This window comes from Babylonia areolata, chromosome 5, assembly GCF_041734735.1.
Source record: "Babylonia areolata isolate BAREFJ2019XMU chromosome 5, ASM4173473v1, whole genome shotgun sequence".
NCBI classification, from domain to species: Eukaryota; Metazoa; Mollusca; class Gastropoda; order Neogastropoda; family Buccinidae; genus Babylonia; species Babylonia areolata.
The window spans coordinates 36,849,290-36,862,229 of NC_134880.1; the positions used below are offsets into that span (position 1 = coordinate 36,849,290).

Genomic DNA, 12,940 nt, shown 5'->3' on the forward strand with positions numbered 1-12,940 from the left:
TGGCTAGTGCGTTGGGTCATGCTGCTGGTCAGGTATCTGCACAGGAAATGTGTTAGCCTATCTATCTATCTATCTATCTATTTGTCCAAACGCAGTGACGCCTCCTTCAGAAGCAAAGTGAAACAAACAAACTGACGGTTTTGACCACAGTCCAAAGCAACAGACGGCGTCAACTGCTCCAGATGTCTGTGAAAGTTTGAAGCCACTCCATTAGAAGGTGGCGAGGAGGGAGGAAAATAACCCAAACATCTTTCTCTTTGTACTTCGCGCGCGCGCGGCACACACACACACACCCACACACACACAATTGCTTTTTTTATTTTTTTATTTTTTTTTTTAATCCGCATTCACTGCTAAAAGTCTCCGTGTTATCGTGTGTGAACAGGAAATGGAAACAATCCCAAAATTATTGTTAAGTCAGGGGAATCTACCATGCCCTGACAGTCTCATGGGTACAAGAAGGGTTAGTTCCCTTGCTATATGCGGTTTTCAATGAAAGTCATTCCAATGGACCACATAAAGACAGTGTGCAGGACTGTCACTCATAACGCTCGATCTGAGATCAGATGTATCAGATGTATAACGGGACTCGATATGAGATCAGATGTATGAGGGGACTCCATATGAGATCAGATGTATGAGGGGACTCGATATGAAATCAGATTATGAGGGGTCTAGATATGAGATCAGATGTATGAGGGGACTCGATATGAGATCAGATGTATGAGTGTCACGGATTTAGCGCATAAGGCCCCTCTTGTACACCATTGTCACTGAGCCGTGACGAACGTGATCACACATGGACATATCTCACCTAAGTTGTTTTCTCGTTTTAGTTTTTTTTTTTTTCCCCTCTGCTCCTTCTCTTCCCCTCCAATCCGTGTTATTTTCTGTCCTTTTAGCTATTGCACGTGCTTAACATACTCCTTGCACAGGCTCGCGCTTGAAGATTCCTCAGTAAAAGAAGGTAAAATTTCACGTAACATACAGACATCAAAATCATTCGCTTCTAGAACTTATTAAAATGCTGAAATCAAAAGAAGTGTGTGCATCGTCTTTTGCGATTAATTTGTTTCCAATGTCAGCAAAGTGATTGTTAGTGTATCAACAGGAATGAGACATTCCGCATTTGAAGAGTTTGGTTTGGTGAGTTGGTGTATAGCCTTCCATATGGAGCTGTGTTGCCTTTGTCTTCGATTAGTTTACGAAAGAATATCCGTTTAGACTTTGTAATCATGTATTTAACAATATTACGTTTCTTCTGGTATTCTTCGAATGGACCGATTATCTTTTGATAGTCTCTGTCATCCATTGCTTGAAAGATATCTAGCGTTTGCCAACTCGGAAGAATTTCCGACTTGACTCGTCTCTGAATTAAAGGGATATGTTTATCAACAACATGTAATAACGTTGCAATCCAAAAGGAAAGGGCTTCGTCTGGATTAGTAAAGTTACAAATGCTAGTGACAGGTCCAGAAATGAGGTCTGATCGAAAGGCGTCCAGATTAAAATGTTTAAATGACCGAAATGTGACAACAGTATGACCTGTTTTCGATATTTTGAAGCCATTTTTCCGCCATGTAATGCAGACGGCATTGTGGTCACTCACGCGATCATTCGGCACACAAATTTATCTAATTGATGTTAGATTGGATGTATAAAATTAATATGATATAAAAGCGTTCTAGTTTTTCTCGTGTGGGCGAAACAATACATTAATGGAGATTGTAAGATGTATAGATGCTGTTCCATCGGCTATGAGACTGAAAAAGACCTAAATTAAAGTCACCCAAAATTAATACTTCTGTATCTTTTAAAGCCAGGTGCTATCCATCATTTCACAAAAAATCGTCATACCACTTGAAATAACGCTTTGGATGTCTGTACAAAAATGCTATAAGGAGCGAATCTGTTGATTTATTTTGGGATTGAACTTCAAGCCACAGTGATTGAACGTCTGGATGATGTAGGTCATTACGAATTCTGAACGGAACGTTGTTTTGAATATAAATGACGATACCACTTTCTTTAGATTTGAGGATTTCTCCGAACAATATTGTAACCTGGAATAGAAATAGATTTGTCATTAATGTGATTGTTCGTCCATGATTCAGAAAAGCCAAAAATATGGGTTTTTCATTATTATATATATTATAATCGATACGTCTGTCCTTTTATTAACCAAATGACATATGTTTAAGTGACTTACTCGCAGTCCTTCACAAACAGGTCAGTTCGAGACATGTGCAGGACTTTGCATCAGTGCATAATAAAACAAGAGAGGCAAGGCCTTCAAGACTCACTTGTGATTCACTTGAACAAGAGGCAAAGCCTTCATGGCTCATGTGTGAATCCTGTCCAAATGACAACTTTTTGGTTCAATGCATAGAATGGAAAATTGCAAGTATATTATATACTTGGTAATCACTCCATGTCCTTATCAAATATGAGTATGTTGGTGAAAGCCCGGTTCCCAATACTCTGTGATCGACAATGGAGAGAGAGACAGACAGACAGACAGTGTGCGTGTGCGTTTACACTGTTAACCGTGACAGTCCGAGTTTGAAATCCATGTCTCATCCGTTTTCTCATACTTTATTTAAAACCATGCAACGATACACCAATCTAATGTGCAGGAAGCATACTGCACACAGAAAATGAACCCATGGCAACATAAGTGTTTGTCCTCTGGCAAAAGTTGTGCAGACGAAATCTACCCCGATGGGTACACAAACATATGCATGCACTCAAAGCCTGATGTATTGGGTTATGCTGCTGATCAGCCATCTGTGTGGTAGACGTGGTTTAGCACATATATGAGTTTGTTCTAATGCCACCATCTTGAGAAACTGACATTTTGAATGTACTGATGGGAATGGTTTCTGAAATGACTGACTGGTGGTGGAAGAAGATGAGCTCAGGTGGTTGGAGGGAGTGGTCATCAACCTGGAGGTTGCTTGTCGTTCAATGAGGGAAGCATAGAGCATAGAGCTTCAAGAATATGCGCTATAGCAAGAAGTCTGAATAAATAAATAAATAAATAAAGCACTGGGCCAGCTTTTTAGCTGAAATGCTTTAACTGTAGTGATGTTCTAGTTTTCATTTATTTATCTTAATATCATTATCATTATTTTTTTTTTTTTTTTTTTTTTTTTGGGTAGGTGTGACTTTGGTTAGATATTAAAATATCTTCATTTATCTTATTTTAATATCTTTATTATTGTTGTTTTTTGTTGTTTATTTTTGGTAAGCATGACTTCGGTTAGATGTAAGTAATGGCTGCTTGTGTTGCAGCAAGTTGTGGACTTTATTCAGAGTGGTAAATGTGTTGGGACACTGAATATCAATCACCACAGTGATGGTTTTCATTTTGGCTACTTCTCATTCATAAAAATGCTGAATTAAATATGTAATATAGTTTCTGCCATCAACTTAGTTTTGGGATTTAAAATCTTGAACATGAGTTAGCCATTTAAAAAAACAACAACAATTTGTGTGTGACTGTGTGTCATATAATATTGATCTTGATCTTGTAGAAAAAAAAGGGGTGTGGCGGGAGGGATTTGTGTGTGTGTGTGTGTGTGTGTGTGTGTGTGTGTGCATGAAGTCATATGCATGCACATATAACTACATGCATTAAATTGGCCTTTCCATTAATCTATCGATAGAGTAAACCAATCAAACCTGAACATTGACATAATTATACATAATACACAAATTGTACATAACAGGCATAGAAAACAAAAAAAATGCCAGCAGGCAACTCGTATATCCTAGGTCCAAATTTGAATACAGCTTTGCAAGAATGCACAATTATGAAGTCCAGAAAAAATAAATAATCATGGCTATTTTGAAAAAAATGGGTGGGAATGAAATAGCATGGCTGAAGTAATAAATGACAGAAAAGGAAAAGTGACATATAAAATGATAAATTTTCAGGAGAGGGTTTCCAGAGGGTGGGCATAGTATTTTAATGGAAAGCGTCCCTGACATCCCCACAGGGGCACACAAACAGCACCTTCAACGAACCAAACATCAACTGATAAAGCAACAGAGGCTTATGATGTTGTATTGTATTGTGTTTATTTAGATCAAAAGCATACAGGTTTTCTCACAGAAGATTCTGTTGTTCCTGTCCTGGCTGATGTCCATTTCCTGAAACAGAAGGATGACGAATTGTCAGTCATAAGAGATAAATATACAAAGACATGTGTTTGAAACTGAATTTTGTCGGGCTTCTACCATACAACCTTTTCAGCAAGGGAAACCCTAAAATGTGTGCATCATGCCAGCTGGTATAGTTTGTGGAACAAATACCCACAACCTGTCCAGCATGGGAGGCCCTACCAGGCATGTGACACATCAGCTGACATAGCTCGACAGGTCACTGAAGCACTCAAGCTACCCCACCACGACAAGGTATCAGTTCCATGGGGTAGTAACATATCAAGTTTATTCATGTATTCATTTGTCAGAATGTCATATGCACACAAATGTGAAGCTCACTTTGTAAAACACAATATATTAGCACTAATGTTTACTGAATAGTAATGGATTCTGTTTAAGCATTTAAATCTGGTCTTCTTCTTATGCTACAATTTTTATTGACATTTCACTGTCTCTGCTGATTAACCATAATTCCATGCCTACAACACCAGTACAAGGCAGTATACCCTCCACACCACAAACCCTCTTCAAATGAGAATGGACCATCTCAAGAGAAAGAGCTATAGATCTACATCATATATGTGAAGCAAGTTTTTTTCAACAATCCCAACTTTCCTGATCAAGGCACCTATTTAAGAAAAAGTGCATGCCAACACAGCAACGCACTGTTTTGTGCAAACAACTTGCACAAGTGTCCAAAGCTTCTGCTGTGGCTGCATGTGATCAAATGTCAATTAATATGCGATTGTAAACATCTACTTGTTATGTATCTGATCTATCAACCCGTTTGATGGCAGATACTTGAAGCTGAACTGGACACTTAAACTTTGTAATGATAAAATTTTATGCTGCCACTCCAATGACTGTTGGATTTACCTATTCTATGAAGTATCATAATTAAGTATGCTTTTCCAAACACACACAACAAAAGAACAATTAGTTTCAAGCCCAGGTTACTGTAACAGTTTGAATTTCAGGACTGGAAACCTGTGACATATATAAAAAGGTCAACATCAATTCATTATACTGCTCGCCGCACCCCCTCACCTTTCGGAAAAAAAAAATGATAATGATAATGTTAAAAAGCATATATCATTTGTTAACATTTCAGAATCTTAAAATGAATCATTGTATGTCAATCTCAAGTGAAAAATTTAATTCCCCCCACCCCCACCCAAAAAAAGACAAAAAGGAATGAGTACCTTTTATGTTTCATCCCTATTATGTTATGATAAGTGTAGCCGGGTTGGCTACAATCTTCGTTGGGCCAGCTTAGCAGACGACTTTTGTGACTAGCCGAAGGTTACCAAGGAAGTTGTAAATCGGTCACAAGTTATCTCCCTTTACAGGGAACCGTATGATGATTTTCATCAATTTGTTAAATTATAAACACTTCCTTATAGATGAGATTATAGTTTTTATGTTATTGGACTTCAGAAAGATAATACTTCTCAACTGTAATGATATCATTTGGCCAGGTAGCCTATAACTCTTTTAAACTAATATTTATGTGAATGAATTTTGGCACGATCTTCGAAATCCACTCAGTTGAAACATATAAAATACCTTGTTTTCTATAAATCGATAGGCCTATAGCTGCCGTGGAATTTAGATCTGCATTAAAATGTAAATAATTAAGCTTTCTTCTCGTGTATCGCTTTCCGTGTACACCTAAGTTATAGGCATGCGATAGTATGAAATGTCTGACAGTATTTCGGCCCCACAAAACTCTCTCTTCTTCAAGCCATTGGAATTCGTCAGTGCCGATTTGAGCAAAATACGTTTTTACAATACCAAGACATTTTTACAGCGTGTCTTGCAGATGTTTGCATTTCTGTTATCAATCTGATTCGTATCATACATGTATAGTTGTGCTGTAGTTGGTTTAAACGAAGTATTTCATTGTCGATCGCAAGTGCCAAAAGCACCGCCAAGCGGTGCCGACACGGGAGCTGTCCGTTGAGTTTTCTCTTGAATTTTGACATAAAAAATCTTTACTCTAGAAGCAGATTCTATAGATGTTTTTTATATAGTTGGAAATTCAGGATTTTCAGTTACTTAACTGTTGCAATTATATTACATATCGCGACGTTTTAATTGCTGTAATGTACAAAAATGATACATGAACTCGTTAAAAGCTCGTTCATTCAATGACTCTTTTTGTTTAGTTTTTAACTACATTATTTTTGTAGAAAATGGTTTAGCTTAAGAAAATGCTCGTTTCTTGTAGTTTTGTGTGATATATAATATGTCTATGTTAGTTCCCCGAGCCGAAAGTCAGAAGCCGCTAAATTTGGTCAAGCAAACACAAGCTTGGCCCCTCAAGGCTCGCGGAGGGCCGGTTTCGTGAGTCGCTTCGCAGCGCTGGCTTTGCGGTTCGGCGGAACAGAATATAAGGAGTGAGCGAGTGCCAGACAAATAGAGAACTCTCCTGGTCTGGAAGAATGAGAGAATAAAAGAAGAAAAACCGGCGCACCGCCTTCCCGAGTCTACCTTGCCTGGCTGCAGCTATCTTCTGCTAACACCTTCTACCTGTCTTCACCTTCTCTAACACCACCTTACCACGCCGTCACATAAGAATAAAACAGAAATATTTCATACATATCTATACCTATCCAACTATCTTTCTCAATAACTCTACAACAGATGAGAAATCTGATGATGATACACAGACACAGAGAGCGTGTCATACTCATAAGCAAGAGTAATGACATCAAATATATTAAGAGATAAAAGGTTGACCACCAGACCACACACACAAGAACCATCATTACTTAAAAGGAAGGTTCCCAGGCCTTAAAAAAAAGAAAAAAAGTCCCATCCTGATTTCAATATAGATACACTATCCAACATGGCTTATGATCGGAGTACCACAACTCCAGTACACCAGCTGGAGTTGGCTCAGGCACATTTGTGAGAACCAGATCCAGTGTCGAGTCATAGTCTGTGGTGGGATCTTTGATCAGCTGTTGCAGACTGAACTGTTCACAGAACTCTTGAAGAGGTCTAGGCAGTCCACGGGAAGCATCACTGTTGAAGTCTCCTCCAATGATAACATGAGTGTGACTTGTGAGCTCCTGCTGAATAACTGCTCTGAGTTCTGCATACAAAACTGTGATGCTGACATGTGGAGGACAGTAGATCCCAACAACAACCAGTCCTCTAACGCTGGTACTGGCATCAACCACAGTGATTTCAATGCCACTGCTGCACTTCTGGCTAGCACTGCTACTGAATGGCAGACTGTGATCTCTGGTGTAAACAAGTGTACCAGCATGTGAACAACAGCCTTTCACTGAAGCTGTGTTCTGGCAACCACAGTAAAATCTGCAATCTTGTAGTGTTCCGGGTCATCCTGTTCATGCTCCCATGTTTCAGAAATAAACATGAGGCTTGCTTGTAGCACGTTCCTGTCTGCATGGAGATCAGCAATGTGTTTGTGAAGTGATCGGCTGTTGTGAAACACAATCACAAACCCTGTGGTGGAAAACTGCTGAAGATCAGTCAGACAGGGCACAACAGGTTCTTGTCTCAGTCTTTCCATTTCCTGCTTGACTTTTGGTGATACACTGATCTTCTTTGGATCAAAGTCAAGCAGGTGGAGACCAGCCATAGTTCTGGCTCTGCTGAGAGCCACATACACTAGATGGTGGTGTGCTGCTCCCTGAAACGACACTGCCACGTTCTCCAGTGTGGAGCCCTGTGACTTGTGGATGGTGATAGCAGAGTAAGCCGTCAAAGGGAACTGTCTACGCAGAACTGCAACGTTCTGACGTTTTCCAACACGAAACTGCTTCACACTTTGGAAGACAGGAGTCCGCTTTGTGTTGATGTTCTGTGTGTAGAGCTGTTTGTTCTGTTCACGGGTCTTTTTCCCGACACCTTCATCATCAAACTCTACCCACAGAACAGACACATGTTCTTCAGATCCGTGATCTAGCAACAACAGCACTTAGAAAAGTGAAGGGGTCAAAGAATGTTCTTTTGACACCCACAGACTGCCAGGCTCAAACAGCGGAAAAAACAGTTTCCATGCCCCCTTATACTGATGATCTGTTTGGGTGCTCCTGCCTCAACTTTGGGTTTTACAGAGGGAAGGCTGCATTTGAACACCAAATGTAACTGCTCACATTTCTGTACCTGCCATTCAGTCTGCACAGGGGTGAATGCAATGTTGTGTTGCTCAATGGACGTAACAGGTGATGTCTGCAAGCATGAATATTTGTGTGACTGAAACCGCTGAAATGTTGAAAAAACTTTACCACAAAACCTACAATAGGGGCATTTGTGTTTAACTAGAGTGGTTGTGCTTTTAAACACCTTTTGACAAACCTCACATTGAATGCGCTTTTCACAATCCATTTTAACAGGAGAATATATGTTGTCTGACAACATGCAGATTCAAAGTATAGATGCAATTCAGCAACACTTACTAAAACAAAGAGTAAAAGTAAAGAGAAAAACAATAACTGGATATGAAAACTGTTTCAAACTGTATACAGTTTAATGTACAAATGAATACTTTTACTGTTTTAAAAACTGCTAATCCTATAGTTGCTCACATAAGCTGATTCCAAAAAGTTGCTGTCTTCAGTACCTGTCAAATAAAATTTAATATACTGATGGTTTGGCCTCATCAGTCTGAATTAGATGCTCCAGCCGCATAAACCACACAACCTGATTCATTCATTGTAAAAAGTTACCTTTAGTTTGTATTACCATAATTTTCAGACCAGGTAATAAAGAATCATCCACCTTACAACTGTCCATAACCTGTAGAGAAATTCAATGCCAGAATAGGTGATTTTCCTGTTCCTAACGCACGAACTGAAAGTGAACACCTATTTACCACGTTAGTTTTTCTTTTAAATGGTGAAGACTTTTTATTGAAGAAGCTGTAACAACACAGTTGTTAGGCAACTCAATGATTCAACAAAGAAAAGAAAGAGATATTCCAGTTTCCACAAAATAAATGCTGTAGAATAGTGCAACAAATATTCAGAAGCGTTACAGGAATCACCTGGACCAGTCTTGTTCAGTTTTATTTAGTTGGCGAGAAACTTTAGATGAAACTGTCCATGTTGTGAAAAAAAAGAAGAAAAATCAAACCAATATGAGCAATATACAAGATCACCTATCTTTTTCTACATGGTGAAAATAGATAAGGGGAAACAAGATCAAGATGCTAAACAGCAGTCATCAAGAGTAATTTACCTGACTTGGCTGCTTGGCACTTCATAAAAGAGATAACATCACAGTGTAAAGTTGTGAGCAAATTACTTTTCAGACACATTAAGCTGTTAAATATCAAAATCTTACTGACTGTCTTGCATGTTCATCTTATGTGGTTTATTCACTCATTTCATTACATATTTGGGTCAGACTGATATCACATCTACTAAAACATGCTTTAAAAACAGTTCAGCTCTTTAGTTATTGTCATGATGTTAAGCAGGTCATGTGGCAACTGTTTCCTGTTTTTGTTTTGTTCTGTGTAATGATTTGTTTCTATTTATCTCTAATGTAGTTACTGGAATTATCCAAAACAACCACATACTTATATTTTGCATTTTACTTTAGGATATTGTAAAAAGGATTGATGAAAGGAAAAATTCTAAATTTGCATTTTATTTGTTGTGAACTTTTCACTAATTTCAGCTGCAAATATTTTTAATAATCTGCAAAAACCTGTTTGAATTTACAAATTCCAACTAATGTTTTGTTGTTGTTGAAAATATGGTATCTTTTACCCTAACTTGCATATTTGCAACATTTTGGGGATTAATTCTACAACCCAAATGTTATTTGTTGTTATGGTTTTTCTGACTTTCTTCCCTTTCAACATATTATGTTGATTGCATCTGTGAGAAGTTTGCATAGTTATTGATGCATACTTTTTTATGGACAAAACAATGTTGACACTTACCTCCTCCTCTTCTGTTTACAGCTTTTGAAAGACAGGGAAAGATAAGTTGTGAAGTTCTCAACTTCATGTAAATGTTAAAAAAAAATATTATCTCTTGTTTAAAATAAGTTTATTTTGTGTTTCCTTTTTTTTTTAATTTTGTTGTTGTTGTTCACTTGTTGATGTTGTTGTTGCCTTCAGAGAAGTAGTTTAAATGCTTTAAATTTTAAGTTACTGTCATTCAAGAGTCAGTTTAACTGAAACATGTCACAGTGTGAATGTTATGAACAGTGTATAAAACTTAACATAAAAAAAGCAAATGTAAACATGATGTTCGCACCAAAGTGGTATATTAATATTATGTTGAATGCATGAAGCAATAAAACAGATCTCTTAAAAGCTAAATAATCAAGTTAGAATTTCAAAGAGCATGTCACAAAAACTGGATACCAAATCAGATTTTGGACCATAAGATTTAAGACAAATAATAACAGAATGTTAAAAATAAAAGCCTGAAAATTTGAAATGCTCACATTAGGAAGTGATTACACTGTTTACAAATTAAAGAAAATAAAAATCCACTTACCAAACAATTGCAAGTAATCATGCGAATCTGATTCACACACACTCTCAGACTCTGCCGGTCTCTGCAGCATACGATGATAAGCAGCAGCTGAAATGAACATGTTCAGAATATTTATGTTTGTAAATTGTGAATATATTACTAGTAGGTCAGATCATATTTATAACCTATTTTGACTGTATTCCGTTTGTGATTTCACATCCTTTATTTTAATGTATGATCTTAATAAAAGTAAAACTTACATTCTCACACAAAACTTCTGCCATTCTAAGTTTTCACATTATCATAGTATCTAAATATTTATCAACGAATCTGAAAAAAATATAAGGAAAAAAACAACAACAAAACACCAGAAACTTTATGCTGGTTAAAAGTCTATTCTTAAATGGTGTGCCTGTCATCATCTGCTTGAGATAAAAAACAACAACAACATAACAAACATTTGCAACTGTTAATTATAAAGCATAGCTGATGAAATTTTCATGAATGGTATCATGTGGAACAGATATAATATACTATATACAACTACAAGTTTACATTAATCAATGAAGAATATCATTCCAGTTGTCATTGGCCTAAGACATGTCATGGTCAAGTTCACTGAGGATGCAGGTTAGGGGAACATACTGACACCTTTCCAGATGGAGATGACATAGGATTAGTGCCACACAGCAGTGTTCCACCTTTTGCTGCCCTGTGTCTGCTCCAGTGGCAAATATTTTCTCTCTCATTCTTTTGAGATAATGAGACTGCTACATGAAATAATCTATAATTGACTTGAATTTGTACCCTAAAACTCACATATATCTTATTATCAGTATCTGTATCTATCTATCTATGTATGCAAGTGTATTTTACATGTATATGTGTATACATGCATGTGTATTTTATATGTATATCTATCAATCAATGTATCTATCTATCTATATATAAGTTCTACATACATGTTACAACTTGTATATTTAAATAAAGATATAGAATATACACAAAATGCATACATACATTTTAACATACATGTGCACCTAACACTAACAGCTACCCACAACACAGTCTTGTCAGCCAGTTTGGCAACCTTCTCTGATCTATAGCCATAACAGTTAATATTGATAATATTAATGATGATAGTGATCATATTATTCATAGCCATGTTTCAACTAAACACTAAATATAAGAAACTGAGGTCATTTGTTACGTACTGTGCTAGCCATCTAAAGAGAAAAGATGATCTTACCTTTCAGTGTTCACAGTGAAAGGGCAAGTCTGTCATGTATCCTGTCATATAATCCTGTCAGTCACAAACACTTTTGTTTATATAACACATTAGATCAATGTTACATACACACAACAAAATGTGACTAACACACATACCCACACACACAAAATGGATACATACATTTTAACATACATGTGCACCTAACACTAACAGCTACCCACAACACAGTTTTGTCAGCCAGTTTGGTAACCTTCTCTGATCTATAGCCGTAACAGTTAATAATAATGTTAATGATGGTCAAGTTCACTGATGATGCAGGTGAGGGGAACATACTGACACCTTTCCAGATGGAGATGACATAGGATTGGTGCCACACAGCAGTGTTCCACCTTTTGCTGCCCTGTGTCTGCTCTGATGGCAAATGTTTCCTCTCTCATTGTTTTGAGATAATGAGACTGCTACATGAAATAATCTATAATTGACTTGAATTTGTACCCTAAAACTCACATATATCTTATTATCTATATCTGTATCTATCTATCTGTCTATATATGCAAGTGTATTTTACATGTATATGTATATACATGCATGTGTATTGTATATGTATATCTATCAATCAATGTATCTATCTATCTATATATAAGTTCTACATACATGTTACAACTTGTATATTTAAATAAAGATATAGAATATACACAAAATGCATACATACATTTTAACATACATGTGCACCTAACACTAACAGCTACCCACAACACAGTCTTGTCAGCCAGTTTGGAAACCTTCTCTGATCTATAGCCATAACAGTTAATATTAATAATATTAATGATGATAATGATCATACTATTCATAGCCATGTTTCAACTAAACACTAAATATAAGAAACTGAGGTCATTTGTTACATACTGTGCTAGCCATCTAAAGAGAAAAGATGATCTTACCTTTCAGTGTTCACAGTGAAAGGGCAAGTCTGTCATGTATCCTGTCATATAATCCTGTCAATCACAAACACTTTTGTTTATATAACACATTAGATCAATGCTACATACACACAACAAAATGTGACTAACAC

At 36.9% G+C, this 12,940-nt stretch overlaps 1 protein-coding gene and 1 long non-coding RNA gene across 2 annotated transcripts in view; one reads left to right on the plus strand and one right to left on the minus strand.

Annotated features, from left to right (window-relative positions):
* Positions 1-12,940, plus strand: part of LOC143282265 (beta-1,4-galactosyltransferase 2-like) — a 75,936-nt gene that overhangs the window by 36,738 nt on the left and 26,258 nt on the right. The window lies entirely within an intron of this gene.
* Positions 3,967-12,940, minus strand: part of LOC143282045 (uncharacterized) — a 13,195-nt gene continuing 4,221 nt past the window's right edge. The window contains exons 4-7 of the long non-coding RNA XR_013055209.1: positions 12,810-12,863; positions 11,887-11,940; positions 10,659-10,745; positions 3,967-4,155 (exon numbers count right to left, since the gene is read on the minus strand). This is a non-coding gene — a long non-coding RNA (uncharacterized LOC143282045). The remainder of the gene's footprint in view (positions 4,156-10,658; positions 10,746-11,886; positions 11,941-12,809; positions 12,864-12,940) is intronic.